General features: G+C 45.1%; 1 pseudogene; it reads right to left on the minus strand.

Moving 5' to 3' along the window:
- Nucleotides 1-16,225: 16,225 nt before the first annotated feature.
- On the minus strand, nucleotides 16,226-17,150 carry LOC127492654 (short coiled-coil protein pseudogene; annotated as a pseudogene).
- Nucleotides 17,151-17,985: the final 835 nt, after the last annotated feature.

The raw sequence follows: 17,985 nt of genomic DNA on the forward strand, positions 1-17,985 counted from the left end.
CAATCCCTCCTAGCGTCTCTGATTCCCATTCTCATTTGTTTATGTATTTATTTTAAAGAATCATTTATTTCTTTGAAAGTCAAGAGTTACAGAGAGAGAGAGAGGGAGGGAGGGAGGTCTTCCATCCTTTGGTTCACTCCCCAAATGGCCACAATGGCCGGAGCTGCACCAATCTGAAGCCAGGAGCCAGGAGCTTCGTCTGAGTCTCCCACATGGGTGCAGAGGCCCAAACACTTGGGCCATCTTCTACTGCTTTCCCAGGCCATAGCAGAAAGTTGGGTTGGAAGTGGAGCAGCCAAGTCTCAAATCAGCACCCATGTGGGATGCTGTCACTGTAGGCAGAGGTTTAACCTGCTATGCAACAGCCATGTTCCTCCATTCTCATTTAAAATGCATGTTTAGCAAAGATGTCAGATTAAATTTTCCAGGGTTCAGAGCCCACCAGGGAAATGTGTTCTTTTTGATGAACTTCCTCTCCATTGTGCTCGTGGTGCAGCCTTCCCAGGGGCTGCTGCCTCATGCCCTCAGCCACCTGGCCACAACTGGGGAACGTCGGTGTGGGTGAAGCTGTAGGGAGAGCACACATTGCAAATGTTCCCAGCTGGGAAGATCCTGCCTGTGGCCCAGCTTGGCCTCAGGTCCTGTCAGGACATCTGCTGATTCAGGAAGCAACTGGCAGCTTCGAGGCTCCTCAGCCCCTGTGCCTCTGGCTGAGCTCTACCATACCATCAGGCATTGCAGGCAAAGAGACCTGAGCTCCTCACCCTGCCCTTGAGGACACACCACCCACAAAAGTGCATTACCAGTGGGAAATGAATGGTGCCCCGTGAGAGTGACGATGGGGCCTCCTGAGACCCAGCACTGTGCTGTGCTGTGCCAGCACCGAGAGTGAGGCCCCTGGTTAAGAGACCCCCAGGCAGCAAGAGAAGCCCCAGGGAGCTCACCTCCCCCATCTCAGCTGCAGTGTCCATGGTGCAGGAAGGAGCTGGTGGCAGGGTCCACAGTAGGACTGAATGGGGTGGGGCACAGATGCAAACACCTGCTTGGATCCTGCACGAGTGAGGGTGGAACGGACCCCAGAAGGATTACAGGTGTGTGCAGGTCCCTGTCCTTGCTCCTTTCTAGCACTACTCAGAGCACAGAGGGGTCTTTAACCTGTGTGGGGAATGGGGCCAAACAAGCCTTTTCTTTGACGTTGCTGTCCTGGGGAGAGGGCGTCATTCCTTTAGTGGACATGGGCCTGAGAGGCCTGTGAGGCTCTCGGGTCCAGATCCCTGGAAGTGCAGGGCCCATGGGAGGCAGAGACCCTGGATCCTGGCCAGTGTGTAGGGCTGCATCACCCAGCCAACCCTCCTCATGGAGGGTGGACATGGAGGAGAGCGGGCTAAGGACAGAGGGCTGAGGAAGCCCAGCTCTGGGGCCTGCTTTCTGCCTGGAATTACCTGAGAAGGGAGAAGCCCAGAGGTGCTGACTGGTCAGCACTTGACGTGCTGGCGACCTGCCGATGAACCAAGCCCAGGTGCTTCCTGGGCAGTGAATGTGTGAGGACCCAGGTCTGTGTCTCCTTGCCTGGAAAATAAAACCGGTCTCTGCCCAGCCTCCACGGGGCTCCTGCCTGTAGGGATGGAGCAGGCCTGAGGTGCTGTCCTATCTCAGGGGCACAGCAGGACGATGGCCCCATGGTCAGCAAATTCCTAGCTCACAGGTGAGGCCCTTGGACAGGTGTGTGAAGGGCCAGTGGACTCAGCACCTGGGTACCCTGACCTTCCCACACTAACTCCACACCTGTCCTGGAGCCACCTGTGACCAGGATGTTCCCTCGTGACCTGCCTTGAGTTCATCGGGACAAGCTGCTGTTGATCTGCAGGACTACATGGAAGGACACTTCTGTACGCAGCTCCTCATGGGAGAGCGACCAGCAGGGGACACCTCACAAGGTGGCAGGGGCACGAGCCTGCAGCTCTCCACATGGAGTCAGAGCTCAGAGTCCCACATCAGCAGCACTGCAAAGGAGAGGAAGAACCATAAGCTGAGCCCTCCCAGTTGCCAGTCTATGCATGGTTAACCACAGGCCCTGCCAGGGCACCCCAGCTGTGACTGATGTGTCATGTACATGCATGTCTGTCACCGTGCCGCTGTGATTTAAGATCTACCACAGCCAAGAACTCAGTTCTTCGTACATATGCCAGGCAGCTCCTTGGTGCAATGCCTCACAGAGCTTGCTACAGACTGGCCTTGGCTCTCCGCAAGGCCAGTGCAGGCACGTGTTTCCCTGGCTGTTGGGACAACATGGTCCCAGGCCCTCCTGGACCTTGAATCTCTGGGTGCAATGTAACTAGCTCTCTACCTGCCTGCGGACTGCACATGGGACCAGGTTGCATCCACCCTGTTATTCGTGGAGTGAGGCTGCTCACCAGCTGCTGGGCTTAGGACTGTCTGATGCTTGATTCAGAAAATAAACAAGATGTTTTTCAGGCTTGCACTCATCAACGTTTGTTAAAAGCATCGTGGGAGTCAGTGTTGTGGCATAGCAGGTAAAGCCAGCAACTGCAGTGCTGGCATCCCACATGGGTGCCAGTTTGTGTCCCAGCTGCTCCATTTCTGATCCAACTCCCTGCTAATGTCCTCTGTAATGCAGTGTAGGATGTACCCATGTGATCCAGCAGATGGAAGATGTCTCCGAAACTGACTTTCAAATAAATCAATGTTTGTAAAAGCATCTCAGGCCAGGAGGTGGCACTGTGGCATAGTGGGTAAAGCCACCACCTGCAGTGCTGGCATCCCATCTGGGTGTTGTTTAAGTCTGGGCTGCTTTGCTTCCCAACTGGTTCTCTGCTATGGTCTGGGAAAGTAGTAGAAGATGACACAAAAGCTTGAGCCCCTGTACCCACATGGTAGACCCAGAAGCTCCAGGCTCCTGTCTTCGGATCCGCCCAGCTCTGGCCTTTGCAGCCATCTGGGCAGTGAACCAGTGGATGGAAGACCTTTCTCTCTCTTCCTTGGCCTCTGCCTCCTGGAACTCTGCCTTTCAAATAAATACATCTGATAAAAATTTTAAAAAGCATCCTAGGCTAATTACTTGGGGAATAGAAATGGCAGGCGGAGAGAGTGGTGTGCCAGAGTCTTTGGGCAATTGGCCCTCACAGCTCTTCAGTGGGGTGGGGAGGACTTGCAATAGGAGGCATCACAGTTCTTGGGGAACAGCAAGGGCGAAGGAGTGCAGGGAGCTTTTGGCTCTGGGGGGTGGTGTTTGCACATGGGGCCAGGTCTTATGTTGCTCTGGTAATGAGCCAAGTTTGAATAGCAACTCACTGGGCCTCTCATTGTAACAAGTCAGGTGTGAATAGCAACTGGAATTTTGTTGGCTCTGGTCTCTTGGAAAAGTCACCTGGTCTCTGGGAGCTTCAGATATCCCTATGCAAGTTATTTGTCAGGTCAGTGAGACCAGCATCATGGGGTGGTTGTGATAACAATGAGATAAAGAATGTGTTCCCAGGACCAGCTGCTTATAGTAGATCAACCTCAAATCCTGTGGTGTGAGAACAGCCACTTTTGACCCTGCTGATCAGGACTCCTGTTGATCAGGAGTGTTGGTAGAGAGTAGCAAGGAGTGGCCTGCTCATTGCCAGGTCTAGCGTCTTGCCCACCAGAGTAGGGCTGGGTTGGGGGTGGGAGGGGCTGGGCCTCTGTATCTCAACTTTATCCTCCTGGACACAGCAACCTCAGACAAGTGATCCTTCCAGAAGCCCTAGTGCTTAGGAAGAGGGAGACAGGTGTTGACAGACTCTCCTCTCCCAGAGCAGAGGGAGTGGCTCCTGTAAGATGTTCCATGAGGGCCAGGCCATGACCCACTTCCTTTAATTTTTGTCAGTTTTCTGTGCCTATGGCATTTTAAAAATGTAATAGATTTTATTTTTTGTAGCACTAAAAATAATTGAGTAGAAAGACTGTTTCCCATACTGCCTTCTGTTGTTAGAATCGCCAAATCATGTGCTCTATTTGTTCAATATCCACAGCTAAGGTATCCAGATGCTTCATTACCTAATAAAGTCCACCGTTTGCAGGTGGATTTGCTCTGGGTGTGGTGCATCCCATGTCTCTGGGCAGCTGTCCTGATACATGAAGAATATGGAATGTGTGTCTCAGGTTGTTCAGCACAGAGCCACTGTCTCAGGTTCCTCTGTCTCCTGCTCTGCTCATTTGTGCCCACCACTTATGTCTTTACTCTTTGCATGGTTTTGCCTTTTCCAGAATGCCTAACATTGGAGTGACTGGAGTGCCTGATATCATCTGAGCTGCTGCTGGTCTCCACTTAGGTGTGTAATAGACATGTCACACCAACCAGGTCCAAACCGTAGCTCCTGTTCTGCCCTGCTGCCTCCCAACAACCTGCTTCACGCATGGCCTTCCAGCTCCAGTTGGTGACAACTCCATCTGAGCAGTGCCCCCAATCCAGATGCACTCTTCTCACATTTCCTACCAACCCATCAGAAATCCTTACTGGGGAAAGTTTCAGCAATATCCAGAATCCAGTCCCTTCTCTTCTGCTACTGCATTGGTTGCTCACCACTGCCTCTCACCTGGGTCAGTGCAGAATTCTAATATGATTTCCCAGGTCCCTGAGGAGAAAGACTGGGCCTTTGTTACATCCTAGTAGGTCTCCATGATCGTGATTCCTTCTGGACCTTGTATCTCTGTCCTCTCCACCTCTTGTCCTTTGCATTCCGTTCTGAATCTCAAGGGTTCTGAACAGTTGCCTGAATTCATTAGGTATCCAGCAAAGAAGGAATTTTCTCAGTCACAGTTTCTTAAGTCACTTAACGCTGTCCCTTTTTAATAATGCTATTTGCTACTTGCTGCTTTGGTGGCTATTGTGCTGAATCTCAATTTTGGGCCACAGCAAGTAGATTTTTTTGCAGGGGAGTGGGAGATGCCAAAATCTACAGTTTTTGTACAACATCAGGAACAGTAACATTAAAAAGAAAAGCAAAACCATCTTGGGAACAGTTCTGATGTTGTCTCCAAAGACTCAACCACCCCTTGCTACTCTGAACCTAGACTGCACAGAAAGTCATGATTCTGAAGTTTCACATCACAGTCAGCCGTGCCTGTAGAAATGCACCACCCTGGTATTATTGTCGTGGGGTTGAGAATAGAGGTCAGTGCATCCTGTGTTTAGAATGGCAACAATCTACAGGAGTAAATTATTTTCTTGCAGAAAACTTAGTCTCACGATCCAATAAATCCACATCCCCATCTCAGGCACTTGCCTGGGAAAGCTGTGTGAACTCCTGTTTCAGAACATGGGCCTGGGGCTGGCGCTGTTTCACAGCAGGTTAAAGCCCGGCCTGTAGGGCCTGCATCCCCTATGGATGCTCATTCAAGTCCTGGCTGCTCCACTTCCAATCCAGCTCTCTGCCATGGCCTAGGAAAGCAGTAGAAGATGGCCCAAGTCCTTGTGCCCCTGCACCTGTGTGGGAGACCCGGCAGAAGGATCTGCCTCCTGGCTTGGGTTCAGCTCAGCTCTGCCACTGCAATCATTTGGGAGTGAACCAGTGGATGAATGACCTCTTTCTGACTGTGGCTCTACCTCTGTCTAAGTCTTTGAAATAAAATAAATCTTAAAAAAAAAAAGAAGAAGGACAGGGGCCTGGACCAGCATGAACAAGTGGCAATGTCAGTACACCTGAGGCAGCTCCAGCACAGCTGTGGATGAAGCAGAGAGGGCCCTTTCGTGATACGCTGACCTCGTGTTTCGTTGGGCCTGTCTGGCAAGGATAACTTAGGGATCCCAGAACTTCAGTCTGGGATCACTTCCTCTGTGATCATGGCCCCACTTCTATGGACCCAGTGCTTGCAGGAGTCTCTCTGACGTCATGAGCCAGGTGCCCCAGTTCCCTGCAGGCCCTATATTTCCTGGGTCCTTCCACTGCTTGCCTTTAGTAAGCAAGGGGAACCTGCTGATCCGTGCAGCCTCCCAAGGGCCCACACAGCTGACGCGGAGCTCTAAGAGGCCCCTGCTGGCCCTGCAGGATTCCCTGCTGCGTGGCCGGGCAGGGTCTGGGCAGCAGAACCCGGGGCACAGCTGCAGGTGCTGAGCAGGGCCTGTCCAGGAAGGGGCGCAGGCCCAGGCTGGACCTGTGTTGAGTACACCTGCGTTCATTACACCAGCGATCGGTCTGGGCTGGCACTGTCTACACCGCGCTTTACAACTGTTCACGGTTACATCCGTGCTCCTCTCTGTCCTCGCTGTCTGGATCTGTCGTCCGTCTTCACCTGCGTGTCTTCGTGGGTTCACACCTCGCTCAGCAGCCTGGGGACCCTACTCACACGCCCTGAGGGCGGCTTAGGAAAAAGAAGTCCCGCCCCTCCGGGGCTCCGATTGGTCAGGCCTGGTGGAGCCAGCAGTGGTGGCGGCCGATTGGCTGCGGAACGCAGCCCGCGCATAGATGCCATGGCCTCACCCTGGTGTCCGTTGTCTGTGGGCCGCAGGGTAGAGGCGCCCCGAGAGTGGGGGGCTCAGCGCCCCGAAGAGCTTGGAGCAGGAAGGACGTGGTCCGCCCCGCCTCCGTCGTCAGCGCAGTCAGCCTGGTGAGTCTTGAGCTTCCGCCTTGGGGCCTGCTCCCTCCGGCCCTCAGCGCGTCCGGCCGGGGCCTCAGACCTCCCATCCGTTCCTGGGATCCCAGACTGTCCTCTTCCCCGCAGTATTGGCTGCCGGGCTTGTGGCCCTGTGTCCATGGGCTCTCGGACCCGCGCACGGAACCCGGGCCTGCCTCTTCCCGGGGCTGCGGGCCACCCCCGATGGCCTAGTGGGTACTGCAGGGTCCTTGAGGTGGGGAGAGCAAGGCGGGGCCTGTCTGGGAGTGGGACCCGGGGCACTAGGCGACCTCACGGGGCCTTGTCCTCCCTGTGGAGACCGCACCTGCGAGGCCCTCGGGTAGCTGAGAAGGTTCCCCTTCAGGGCTTGGCCCACTCCTGGAGGCGCCCCCGGAGCCCCTGGTGACACCTGTCTGCTTGTTTGTCTAGGGCAGATGTTGGGGTGTGGACAGTTTGTGAAATCATTTCCGTTCTCCATTCCTGTTAGGTCTGGAAGAGCTCTGGGCTCTGGCCTTTTGTAGCCCCAGAGAGGAGAGACAGGACAAGGAGACGGAGAGGACCTCCACAGAGCCAGGTTGCTTTACTGGAGGCAGAGAGGTTGGGACAGTCTGTTCTTGAGACAGACTGTGCTCAGGACACATCTGGGACTCGGGTCTTCTCTGGTTAGTAGGGAATTTGCCAGTGTGGTGGGGGCGGGTGTAGAAGGCAGTTGGCAGAAGAGGAGGGGGCTCTGTGAAGTCTCTGGAATTTCCCTTTTCTGTTTCTTGCAGCTTATCTCTTTTGCCACTTGCACTGCAAGGAGTTGAGAAGGCCCCAAGGGTCTCCACAAAAGGGAGTAAGTGGGGTGGGGAGAGCGGGAGGAGGAAGAAAGGGCGGAGGGGAAAAGTGCAACATGTCCTTCAATTTCTAAATCAAAAGTCAGAAAATATGAAACATAGAGGAGAGGAGATTTCAGTCTTCAAGTGCTGTTACCTGTTTGGGTTCATTGAAATGGGCCTTTGTCATTTTGCTCATTCGTTGTCAGGATGGTGTGCCTTTTAGGAGAATAGGAATGATCTGCATCTGACTTCCAGTGAATTCAGAGTCAAGCCTTTGCCTGAGCTCTTTCTAGGACCATTTTATTTGGACCTGAGGGAAATTGTGGTGGAGGTAGACTTAATTCTCATTTTAGAAATTATGAAAAGGTTCAGAAGACAGGATACTTGGTGTTTAATAAAGCATGAAGTTGTTTTTATAAATGCATATAAAGAGATTTCTTTTGTTTCACTTAAAAATAATTGGCAAAAATATTAATACTGTTGCAGGTCACTATGGTTGAGTTGATTTATTGTCTTGGTCATATAGGTTGTATTTTCAGGGTCTCAACACGTGCATACACACACACACACACACACACACACACACTTTCCCATATCTTTTTTAGCTGTGTTTTCCCTGTTTTGTTCGTTTTTCCCTGAGGATTTAGGACCCACTTAAACCTGCTGTCGCAGAAATGCTTTTTTTCTCCTGTGACCATCTTATCCTTTTCATTTTTCTATTGAGTTGTTGGTTTTTTTTTTCTGTTTCGTTATTTCAGAGAGATTAGCTATTTTAACAGGATAATTAATATTACTTCTTGCTTGTCTATGACATTCTTAAATTCATGTTTACTATGCAGACATATTGTTATACAATTTAATTTATAGCTTTTTATTTTATAACAATTAGGTTTATATCTTGGTCTTTTGAGTCTGCAATGTTAAACATCAAGAAGACCAAAACCAGTCCCTCCAGTGTCTTCTAATTTTTCATTTCCTTGTTGTACATTTAAGTCTTTGATGCAAATAGAATTTATTCTGGTGTAAGATTAGAGGTATCCATCTTGCTTTGTGTTTCTACCCCTTTCTTCCTTGGCTGCTTAATTTGAATCTTTAAGCATTCATTAAATAATTGTGCTAATGATCTCAGTTTACTCTGTACAACTGTGATTAGAGAAGAAATATCAAAATGTTTCTTTCATTGTTTTCTTTGGGTATTTGAGCTCATGACCTCAAAGAGACACAGTGTCAGTTGTCTAAGATGTGTGAGTTAGATGGGTATTTTATGACATAGTCTGTGAAACATAGCATCTTAACTTTACTAAATTATAATTGTTTGAGAACTGCAGTTGAATCAATGCTTTAAATTCATGAGTTCATAATAATGATTAAAATTATCTCTTTTTTGGGGAATTGTCAAGAACAGATGTACTTTATGATCAGGAAAGTAAAGGGAAAAATAAAACATTCATTATATTTTCTCTGTTTGTGCTGTATATCAAGGTAACCAAATAGTTGTTAAGGGGAAATTTCTGTTTTATAAAAGATATTTTATCCCCATTAATAGATGAAGAATGATGATTGGAAGAGGATAATACATATTCTATCCTAGCTAGTAAGTGGGGCAGGGTGGTAGAATGATTATATCCTGATTTTCCAGCTCCTAGTGAGTGAATGTGTAGAATCTAGACATTGATCATCAGAGATTGTGAAAATATCTAAAGGAAGAGCAGGCAAATGTAATTTACCTCTTGGTGGGAGCACCAATTGCACATTTCCTGGCAAAGAACCAAATCTGAACAAGATAGATATTCTTAAAGAAAGTCCAGAGGATGGAGGAACATGGGGTTGTGGTCAACAAAATTCTGTTTGTTGGAAACTCTGTGTAAAAAAAAAATCACTTGTTTTCATTGAAATAAACTTTATAAAAGAAAAAAGAGTAGAAACCTAGGAATTGCAAGCGATTTAGAAATTTAAGGCTGTAAACATTGTTACCCAATTGCTATGATGGCCTGTGTTTAGACCCAGATAATACAGCTATAAAGAGTTTAGGAGACAATTGAGAAAATGTAAATACTAATTAGATACTTGATAATTTGGGATTATTAAGGAAATTAAAAGGTGACACTAGTAATGAGGTTATGTTTCTAAAGGGTCTTTGTCTTTGCAAGAAATATTTAGGAGTACATTTACAGAAGAAATGATATTAAGTACAGGATTTGCTTCAAATAATTTGGGATGTGTAGTTTCTTGGGTTTGTGAGCCTGGGTGGGTGTTATTAAATTAGAGTTGGTCATGAGTTCATAATTTTAAGCAGAGTGTTTCTGGATTCTATTGTATTTACTTTGATGACAGTAGAATTTAGAATATGTCCTAAAATTTCTGTAATTAAAAAAAAAAGATCTAGAATTTTCAAAGTGCTAGACATAAAAAACACTAATGCAGTATGAGTTATCCAGATGTCTGTATAACATTGCTGTGCGAGCATAATGCAAGGTGGCATTGGATGTAGCAGGGAGGTTGGAAGATGAAGCCTGGCTTCTGGGCCAGAAAGATCATTTGAGTGGCTTTTCCTGTGTTTTCAGGTAAAAGTAGGGTAAATGCAGTGGGTGGAGCTGTGGAGTTACAGAGCCTACTTAGTGATCCTTAGGTTTGGTAGTGATCTCTGCTGTTATGTGGAGGGTGCCAGAAATGGAGCCTAGACTGATCTGCCACTAGGAATTTCAGGGAATTACATCAGGGTTCAGAGGGCTACAGGTTGGGGTTATAGTTAAGGAAGTTGGAAGACTTTTCTTTGTGTGTGTGTGTGTGTGTGTGTATGTGTTTCTAACTTGAATTAAGAATGTAAATTCTGGGCCAGTGCTATGGAACAGTGGGTTAAAACCCTGGCCTGAAGCCCTGGCATCCTTATATGGGTGCTGGTTCTAGTCCCAGCTGTTCCTCTTCCGATCCTGCTCTCTACTATGGCCAGGAAAAGCAGTAGAAGATGGTTTGAGTCCTTGAGCCCCTGCACTGACATAGACCCAGAAGAAACTCCTGGCTGGCTCCTGGCTGCAGATCGGCACAGCTCCAGCCGTTGCGGCCATCTGGGGAGTGAACCAGCGGATTTAGACTTCTCTGTCTCTACCTTTCTCTGTAACTCTCTTTCAAATAAATAAAAATAAATCTTTTTTAAAAAAAGAATTTAAATTCCTTGACACATTTCAACCATTGTTTAGAGAGCTCTCTGACTGGAGTCATTAAAGTTCATTTTCAGAGTCAGTCTGTCATAGTGAAAATGCATGTGCAGGATTTTAGTCATATTTTATTCTAAACTTTGAACTTGAAAATTAGAACTCATGTGATATGATCTGAACAGATACACATGTCCCATTTGGGACACTCAGTAGATGCTCCTAAATTACTTAAACAATTCCTTGTAAGAAACCCAATTGCCAGTAGCCAATGTTTACCAAGCATGACTGACTGTCGCAGTGATTTTGCTCCATGATTTTCATAATGCTGCCCTCACAGGAGCTGTAAGAAGTGGGTATGGCTGCCATTATTTCAGGTGGAAGTTGGATAATTGATCTACTCGGGTGCCATTTCAAGGAAGAGAAGAACTGTGTCTTCTGCCTCTGAAACCCAAGTCCTTTGCACCATGAACTGATGCCATTTCAAATTTAATGCCGTGCAATTTCTACCTTATGCCTTATAAATAAAATTGGGAGAAGAGGTGTGGAAGGGTAGAGATAAAGACTTTTTATGTGATGTCTGAAAACCAATTTGTATTCCTTTCATGGTTACATGAAGTAGTTGCATTCTCTCTGGATCCTGTTTTTGAAAACATAATTGTCAACCTGGTAGAAAAAAGGATTACTGCTTTATTATATTTGATTCCTAGGGAGTGTGAACGTAGTCATGTTTCCATGCTTGTTGGCTACTTCATTTCTTGTTTTCAGAATTGTTAGTTCCTATTCTTTGACCGTTTTCTGATGCCTTTTCTTTTGTTATTGATGTGTAAGCCCTTTCCATCTTTATTTTTGTCACTTGTCATAGCCTTCAGAAATGTGTCTCTTTCAAAGTAGTTGTGTTTTTGCCACTTTCTCTATTTTCTAAAGTTTTCATTTTGTGTATTTAACTTTATGATATTTGATACATTCAGATTCTTGGTTGTTTTGTATCCATTGTGGAATATAACCATCAGTATGGGTCTTATTTGTCTCATTATAACTGATATCTTGAATTTTCTATGATTTCATATCAGTATTGTCACATGGTCTTTGCTTTTGTGTATAAATATACTAACTCCAATACATTAACTTATCATCCCTCGATGTAGCATCAGTCATTATGGAGGATATATGAGTGAAGTTAAGTGAAATTAAGACCTAACTAACTCAATGTTAGTTAGAACTAACATTTGTGTGAATTACTATGTGGATGGTTGTGTGTGTGTGTGTGTGTGAAATGGTAAATGTCATTTGGAGATAGCTTGTGTTTAATACTGACCTGATCAATGTGTTGTCAAAATGTAATGTTAACTCTTAAACACAAGGTTTTCCTTTCAGGTGCACAAATATTTCTTTCTCCTCAGTGATTCTCAGTTTCTTATTGCCAATTTGTGACATTTTCTGAGACAGAACACATACACTGCATGTTTTCTGAACTAAAAAAGCAAGGATGCATGATTCCACTAATGTTTGGTGGTGTTGTTCCAGTGATTGTCTCATCCACAGGGTGCCTTCTATGCAGAGGTGCGAGTGCCCTGAAAATGGGTCTCTGGCCACAGGGGCCACCTGTATGAATGCGGTGTTCTCTGACCTTTCAGTGGTGTATAAGAGGGGTATCCCCAAGGCTTTCTCACCTACCTGAGAGAGCTCTTTTTAATAAGCAGTCTTTTTCATGACTCATCCCTATGTTTTGACAGATTTTTTTATTTTAAAATTGTATATATTCACATATTATGAACAACCAGTAGTGTTCATGGCAATGAATAAGCAGGTAAATGAAGAAAATGAAGTGCTTCCTCAGCCTTAGAAGAGGCCAACTGTGGGCCAAGGAGTGTCCATCCACAGCTCTTAAAATCATCCTGGGGCAGTGTGAGGGGACAGGGAAAGTGTGGGTCCACAGGGCCCATCTCTGTAGCCTGGGTGACTGGGGTTTGACTCCTGCTGCTGCTGGTACCCAGCTTGTGACCTTTAATAATTTCTCTCAATAGTCTTGTCCCTTTGTGGGGAGCAATCCGGACTGGACTAAGTTACTGGAATTAAGACTTATTCTATGCATCTGCTCTCCCACAACATGGCGCTGGGAGAGAAGTAAACAGCTTCCGCACAGCTGCCTCCAGTTCAACCAATAAACTGTAGGACTTGCTACTGATTGGAGGAGAGCAGCGTACTCGGCGTGTGGGCAGCCAAGTTGGGATTGGCAGAGGAGGACTATAAAGGAGGAGAGAGACGGCATGCACTAGGAACATCTAAGGGGAACATCTAGCTGAAGGAACACCTGTGCAGCCCCCGAGAAGAGCCGGCCGGCGGTGTGCCGCTCCCCTGCGGAAGTGGGGAAAGCAGCCAGGGGGAACCGCCCTTCCACGGAGGTGGAAGGGATAGTAGCCAACCCGGGAGGAACCAGCAGCAAACCCGGGGAGGGCCGAGCAGATGAAAGAACAGCGCAGGGTCCTGTGTCATTCCTCCACGAAGAGGGGGAGCGACATCCCTTCATTTGGAAATTGAGGTTTATTGCTGCATTAGCTTGGTAGAGTCTTTGTGAGCATTAAGTAATGTAAAGCATGCTGGGGGCTTGCTTGTTCACACAATTCTCCAGTGCAGTTAAGGAAGTAGGTGTTATTTCCCGTTGTCACTAACTGGATCTCTTACCACAGGTCACTGTCCTAACTTTTATCATAAAATGTTCAGCTGTCTTCTGGATCTTTTCCTTTCCAGGTCACAGAAGAATTCACAGGATTTTATGTAGTCTAGACTTTCACAGTCTCACTGTCTAGTCTCATGCTGTGAAGGGGACTAAATGATATCTCTGTTTATTGGCTGTGAAAAAAACATTGAGGCCATGCCTATGAGCATTGCAGTCAGGAGATGAGGTAAAAAAAAACTCATAATTTTGGGGGGCAGCTCTGTGAACAGATAATATAAATAGAGGGTTAGGAAACTTAGTCCAATACTCAGCAATTGTTTTTTTAACTTTATTTAATGAATATAAATTTCCAAAGTGCAGCTTATGGAATACAATGCCTTTTTTTTCTTTTCTTTTTTTTTTTTTGACAGGCAGAGTGGACAGTGAGAGAGAGAGAGAGACAGAGAGAAAGGTCTTCCTTTGCCGTTGGTTCACCCTCCAATGGCCACTGTGGCTGGCGCGCTGCGGCCAGCATGCCGTGGCCGGCGCACAGTGCTGATCCGAAAGCAGGAGCCAGGTCCTTCTCCTGGTCTCCCGTGGGGTGCAGGGCCCAAGCACTTGGGCCATCCTGCACTGCACTCCCGGGGCACAGCAGAGAGCTGGTCTGGAAGAGGGGCAACCGGGACAGAATCTGGCGCCCCAACCGGAACTGGAATCTGGTGTGCTGGCGCCGCAAGGCGGAGGATTAGCCTGTTGAGCTGTGGCGCCGGCCTACAATGGCTTTTTTTTTTCCAGTTAAATTTATTTTTTTAAAACTTTTATTTAATGAATATAAATTTCCAAAGTACAGCTTATGGATTTATGGCTTCACCCCCATAACGTCCCTCCCATCCGCAACCCTCCCCTTTCCCACTCCCTCTCCCCTTCCATTCACATCAATTCATTTTCGTTTCTCTTTATATACAGAAGATCAGTTTAGCATACATTAAGTAAAGATTTCAACAGTTTGCTCCCACACAGAAACATAAAGTGAAAAATACTGTTTGAGTACTAGTTATAGCATTAAATCTCATTGTACAGCACACTAAGGACAAAGATCCTACATGAGGAGTAAGTGCACAGTGACTCCTGTTGTTGACTTAACAAATTGACACTCTTGTTTATGGCATCAATAATCAACCTAGGCTCTTGTCATGAGCTGCCAAGGCGATGGAAGCTCCCTGAGTTCACTGACTCTGATAATTTTTAGACAAGGCCATGGTCAAAGTGGAAGTTCTCTTCTCCCTTCAGGGAAAGGTACCTCCTTCTTTGATGACCCGTTCTTTCCACTGGGATCTCACTTGCGGAGATCTTTCATTAAGGTTTTTTTTTTTTTTCCCAGAGTGTCTTGGCTTTCCATGCCTGAAATACTCTCATGGGCTTTTCAGCTGGATCCGCATGCCTTATGGGCTGATTCTGAGGCCAGAGTGCTGTTTAGGACATCTGCCATTCTATGGGTCTGCTGTGTATCTCACTTCCCATGTTGGTTCATTCTCTCCCTTTTTGATTCTATCAGCTAGTATTTGCAGACACTATTCTTGTTTATGTGATCCCTTTGGTTCTTAGACCTATCATTATGATCAATTGTGAACAGAAATTGATCACTTGGACTAGTGAGATGGCATTGGTACATGCCACCTTGATGGGATTGAATTGGAATCCCCTGGTATGTTTCTAACTCTACGTTTGAGGTAAGTCAGCTTGAGCATGTCCCAAATTGCACATCTCTTCCCTCTCTTATTCCCACTCTTATATTTAACAGTGACAACTTTCCAGTTAAGTTTCAGCACTTAAGAAGAATTGTGTATTGATTACAGTATTCAACCAAAAATATTAAGTAGAACAAACAAAGAAAATACTAAGAGGGATAACATATCAAGTTGCTCATCAACAGTCAGGGTGAGGGCTGATCAAGTCACCATTTCTCATAGTGTTCATTTCACTTTAACAGGTTTCCTTTTTGGTGCTCAGTTAGTTGTCACCTATCAAGGAGAACAAGTGGTATTTGTCCCTTTGGGATTGGCTTATTTCACTCAGCATAATGTTTTCCAAATTCCTAGCGGGGATCACATTTCAGTTAAAAATTTGTTTTTTTTTTTTTTTGAAGCAGCTTTTTATTAAACAGCAAAGCAGAATTGCAACACAATTTAAATATCTGTCAATCAGGTCACAAAAGGGATGCAAAATGTTTTGTAGTGTAACTACTATATATTCATACATCAAATCTTACACTTCTTCAATAAGGTTATTCCATGATTAAAAGTAGTCAAATCTAGTAATCATGAACTATATTATTTGATCTCTTTTCCTAGAACATTTTAATAATACTTCTGACTTTATTATTCCCTTACCAAGCAGTCTACAAACTAAGTTTTTAAAAATTGTTAAAGGATAATGAAAACTCTGCAAACCAAGTTGACTTTACAGAAAATTCTGGAAGAACAAGTAAGATAAAATACTGAGCAAGGTTATCAATTAGTGTACCCGTGAAATTCACCCAATTCTGATACTAATATACTCAAGGAGTTTTGCAGTTGATCTGCTGGGTTCTACAAATAAACCTTGAGACCAAATTCTTTCTACTGTTCTCTTCTGGTGGTGGCTTATGTAAGGTCAAACAATCCATTTTCAAATATACTCCCCAAAATATGGACTCTGCACTAGAGATCACACGACTCTCGAGTGAAAACATCTGGAGTTGTTTCACTACTGTTTTACCAAGTACTTTTACACCCTATTTTATTTTCCCTCAAGATTTTCTATTTTTAAGCACACACATGACTAGGATGCCTATCTTTACAGATACCAAGTAGATTATCTTGTACAAAAGGAAGCTTTTAAAATTCATGACAATTTACTTTCAAGGAAAAGTCATTTTTTTAGCCTCCATCTGTTTTCAATTGATTAAAGAGAAACCAGCAATCCTATCTTATTAGTAAATATCACAAATGACAAGCCCTAGCTGAGAAAGTATCTTCTTTTGGTTAAGTTTCAACAATTAGGGTTCAGATTACATCATAGATGATTAACTATTAAAATTACTTTTACAAATGTCAAACTGTTTTCCTTGGGGAAAGTGGGAAGGAAGAGGCAAATGGAGCAGAGGCACAACATGGTGGACAGGTACATAAAGCTGTGCATTCAGGACATGATTTTGGTCACTTTTTCACAACATGGTGGGTTTTTCTTGTATATCTTGCTAAGCCTATAATAAAAGACAGTGCTAAGCCTATAAATCAAAGTAAACTCGATAAAACATTCATCTTCAAGTGTCATAAATATATGCGATTCTAATTATAAAGTCTCTACAATACATTTGCACATTTCCATAGACTAACATAATACACAAACTTGTGGAAATCTCCAGTTAAGTAGTTAATTTTGCCTACATCTGACATTATCTTCCGAAATATTCAGTGAAGCCACAAATAAAAGTACTGTAACTTTTGGAATCTATCGAAGTTTTAAAGGAAAAAAAAAAAGGTCAGCAGCAACTCCATGAGAGAAGGGACATCAATCCCCTACTTCCTTTTGCTTTTCGTGTCAGTTGTTTGAAAAACACTGGAAGCTGACATGAGGTTTTCTATATACTGTCCAAGAACTTGGTTTTCTGATTTAAGCTTCAGATTTTCTTCCTTAACTGCATCTACTCTTGCAGAGAGATCTTCAGGTGTGTGTTGGAGTTCCAACACTTGATTAATAAGTCGTGTTTTTTCCTCCAGTTCCACCTGATTTTCGGCATCAACTGCATCCATGTCAGCATTCATCATCTTGGATAACAAACTTCTGGGCCGTGGATGCCAAATACTTGATGAATGTTCTTCCTTTGGAGGCGCCGGGGAAGGGGAGGGATCGGGAGGACGCCTCAGGCCAGGAGACGTGGACCAACTGACCAGTTAAAATTTAAACACCTAAGAATAATTGTGTGTTAATTACAGAGTTCAACCAATGGTACTAGAACAAAAAAATACTAAAATGGATAAAGTATTACATTGTACATCAACTGTCAGGACAAGAGCTGATCAAGTCACTGTTTCTCATAGTGTCCATTTCATTTCAACAAGTTTCCCCTTTGGTGCTCAGTTAGTTGTCGCCAATCAGGGAGAACATATGATATTTGTCCCTTTGGGACTGGCTTAATTCACTCAGCATGATGTTTTCCAAATTCCTCCATCTTGTTGCAAATGAGCGGGTTTCGTTGTTTTTGACTGCTGTATAGTATTCTATAGAGTACATGTCCCATAATTTCTTTATCCAGTCTACTGTTGATGGGCATTTGGGTTGGTTCCAGGTCTTAGCTATTGTGAATTGAGCTGCAATAAACATTAATGTGCAGACAGCTTGTTTGTTTGCCAATTTAATTTCCTTTGGGTAAATTCCAAGTAGTGGGATGGCTGGGTTGAATGGAAGGGTTATATTCAGGTTTCTGAGGAATCTCCAAACTGACTTCCATAGTGACTTAACCAATTTGCATTCCCACCAACAGTGGGTTAGTGTCCCTCTTTCCCCACATCCCTGCAACATCTATTGTTGGTAGATTTCTGAATGTGAGCCATTCTAACTGGGGTGAGGTGGAACCTCATTGTGGTTTTGATTTGCATTTCCCTGATTGTTAGTGATCTTGAACATTTTTTCATGTGTCTGTTGGCCATTTGGATTTCATCTTTTGTAAAATGTCTATTGAGGTCCTTGTCCCATCTCTTAAGTGGGTTGTTTGTTT

The sequence above is a fragment of the Oryctolagus cuniculus genome, chromosome 12 (genome assembly GCF_964237555.1).
Source record: "Oryctolagus cuniculus chromosome 12, mOryCun1.1, whole genome shotgun sequence".
Classification (NCBI taxonomy): Eukaryota; Metazoa; Chordata; class Mammalia; order Lagomorpha; family Leporidae; genus Oryctolagus; species Oryctolagus cuniculus.